Source organism: Andrographis paniculata, unplaced genomic scaffold (assembly GCF_009805555.1).
Source record: "Andrographis paniculata isolate CXL003 unplaced genomic scaffold, ASM980555v1 Contig58END, whole genome shotgun sequence".
Taxonomy (NCBI): Eukaryota; Viridiplantae; Streptophyta; class Magnoliopsida; order Lamiales; family Acanthaceae; genus Andrographis; species Andrographis paniculata.
This window is the reverse complement of record NW_026137593.1, coordinates 2,715,950-2,719,672: the sequence shown is the minus strand read 5'-3', so window position 1 is coordinate 2,719,672 and position 3,723 is coordinate 2,715,950.

The following is a 3,723-nucleotide window of genomic DNA, read 5'->3' as shown; positions in this document are numbered from 1 at the left end:
ATGCCGCACGTTCGCAGTGGTGGTCGCCGGGGAAGTGGTGGTCGGGCCTTCGTCGTGGTGGTCGTTGCCTTCCGTTGCTGCGAACGGTGTCGGGAGGGGCTGGGGTGGTCGCAGGGGATTCTTGTCGGTGGGAGAGGAAAGAGTGAGTGATGAGGGAGAAGGATTATGTCACACTTATTTAATTAAGGGGTATAACGGTCCATAGGGTGAAAAATATAACACCGTGAAGTTGAAATGATGAAATGGGAGAGTGTGCAAGGTTTCTGAAAACATAAGGGAGTTCTACGTAGTTTCTAAAGTACAAGGAGAAAAGGTGTCGAGTTTCTAAACCACATGGGGATATAGGCGGTTTTGCCAACATAATATACAAATATAAAATATTGAAAAATATAGTATAATATAATAATCGAAATCAAATTAATTAAAAAAAGCAAATACTCAATAATAATGAAAAATATTTTATTAGTAGAAAATAAGAATAACACAATAGATAATTTTAAAAAAATACATATACAATAATAATGAAGTATTAGAACATTATAGTCGAACCTAAATAAATTAGTAAACACATTCATAATAAGAATGAAAAATATTTTATTAATAAATAATAATAATAATAATAACATAATAGATAATTTTAAAAAATACACATACAGTAGTAATAATAAAGTATTAGAACATTATACCCAAAATTAAATAAATTAGTAAATAAATATATAATAAGAATGAAAAAGAATCAATTAGTAGAAAATTAAAAATAATCTAATGATATTATTATACATAATAAAATAAAATAATAAACAAAAAAAAAATACTATACATGATCACTTCTTTTTCTTTTTTTTCCTTCCGTCTACTTCTCTTTATCTTTTATTTTTTTCTTTATCTTTTTTTTTTTGAGATTTTTTTGTATATAACAAAAAGTTGATTGGTAAAAAGTTTCGAATAATCAAACTTAAAATTTATAAGTCAAAGAAAAAAAAAATCCTATAAAAAAATAAATAAATTTTCACGTGAAAAACCCTTCAAAGTAAAAATGTAAAATTAAAAATAAAAATCACGCATTGTCCAACTAAAAGTAGAAAATTCGCAATAATAAAATTAAATATAAATTTTTTTCAGGAATACATATAAACATTCAATCATCATTGAATTAACCAACGAAAACCATAAATTTAAGAAAATCAAGATCAAGAAAACAAACCTAAAAATTTGTCACGTTTTGTAAATTTCGGGTCGAACTACATATATCCAATCAATAATCCCACCATTTGAAAACGAATTTCGAACATTTCTTGAAAAATTCTAATTGATCCGGCGGTCAATGAAGCAAGATCGCCGTTTTTCTTATAATAATTTTCTTTGTGGCGATTTTGGCTTAATCTTTTAGGTATATATAGATGTACAAAACCCTAAATCTATCTATATTTTTATTATTTATTATCTCTATAAAACTGATTTTTGTTAGATTATTTGTTATTCTAATAAATTTTATTTAATTATCTAAACTTATTAATTAAAAATTTTAAAAAAAAAACTCCAAAATTACAATTACGTGAGCGCATGAATTAAAGCGCTTTGTGAGATATATATATATTTATATGAAGATGATATGATTATATATCTTAACTTATCATATATCACTACATATATTTTATGTTTCTAAAGGATATGGTGTGACACTCGCTTAATATATATACACGTATCAATAGATATCTCCCTAATTATCTCTCTCTCTCTCTTTTTTTTTTCTTCAATTAGTTTGTTTTTTAATTTTTTTATATAGGCAAAAGTGTCCATAACTCCCTTGTGGTTTCGAAACTCAGCGTAAATTCTCCCTCTACTTTAAAAATTGCATGACGTCCCCTTATACTTTAAAAAATGTTGCATGAAACCACTTTGTGGTTTCGAAACTCAGCATAAATCCCCATTTTACTTTAAAAAATTGCATGACGCTCACTTATACCTTAAAAAATACTGCATAAAACCCCCTGCCATGCAAAACATATAGATTGGAAATCATCTTCCTATCACACGAGGAAAGTTTCATGGTGGTGGGGTTTCATGCAACGTTTTTTAAAGTATAAGGTGGTATCATGCAATTTTTAAAGTATAGGGAGATTTTATGCTGAATTTCGAAACCATATGGGAGTTATAAACAATTTTACCTTTTATATATATAAAAATTTATATTTTATTTTAAATTGTATCTTCTTAATATTAGGGTAAAAAATATGAATAATAATTCTGTGGAGATAAGATGGAAGCAGGAGAAATAAAGTCAAACTTTATAGAAGAAAGGTGAAAATAAGAAATGAGATTTTTTTATTTTTGTACTGTATATAAATAATTGATATAATTTTTTTTTGTGTTATTATTCTTCAGGTAATTATATATGAATAAAAAAAATTATATTTAAATTTTAGTTTGATTCATTTCCATTTATATTTAATAATGTTTTTCTCTTCAAATTTATTTTACGAAAAACTCATTATTGCCTTAGGATCACTCGTTCTTCTTTGTGTGTTCCTACATTAATTTATTAACAATTGTTTGAAATACAACAATACATGTTGTGTAGAGCTTCTAGGTATGTTCTTGACTTCTCATTTATTTATTTAATATACATTGTTGATATATTTATTAAATATTGTATATTAATACTTTTATATGTATTATATGTATCTTCATTTAAAAAAAAAAGTAAAATTATAAATTAATTATTTTTATTTTAATATTCATTATTGTAAATTATTTGAATATTTGAATATTTTTAGTAAATCGGCAAAAGACTTAGGCAAATTCCTGTAATGAGGTGAGAATATTAAATTAGTGTATAAATATATTATATAATAGTTTTTATTATTTTTAATTTAAAACATTACTAAATATTCTTAATATTTAATTTATTTTGTATTTTACTGTATATCAATACTATTAATTTAGTAATATATTTTGATATTATTATATTTTATTTTATTAATTTGGGATTTACATTAATATAAATTAAAAAATTGTGAAAAACTATAATAATTAGAAAATCTTATTTAAAAAGTGTTTTTTTATGGAAATTTATGTAATTTTGCGATTTTTATTTTATAAATAATTTACATTATTTTTGGAAAATTTTAATTTAAGATTTTTTTAAGAATATTTTTTAGATTAAAAAAGCAAATAAAAAATGCTTATGTAAATTTATACTAGTATTATTTATTGAAAACTACATATTTATAGACAAAATTTATTTCATATTACGTATTTAAAGTTATTTTTATGAAAAATACATATTTTTATAGATAAATTTTATTTCATAATTCAATTGTCTTTGTTTGGTAAATTATGATTTTATAAAAACTTATTTTAATTATTAAGTTTTTTTAGTTAAAGTTACTGAAAATATAATTTGCTTTTTTGTTTTTTTTTTTTTTTGTAAAATACGTATTTATGGACAAAATTTATTTTTGTATTATATATGATAAAAGTATTTTTAAATCTAATTTTATGTCATTATCTTTCTCTCAAGACAGACGATAGTCATGATCGAAAATGCTTAAAATTAGTTGCTGATGTGTCTCTACTTTATCAATATATAGGTATGCAATTTTTTTTTATTTTTATATTATTGTTTCCAATTTATTATTTTATATTATTATTTGATAGAATATATTTTTATTTTTTTAATAATTTTCTATTTTTTGTATTTTTTAATCACCTTATTCAAAT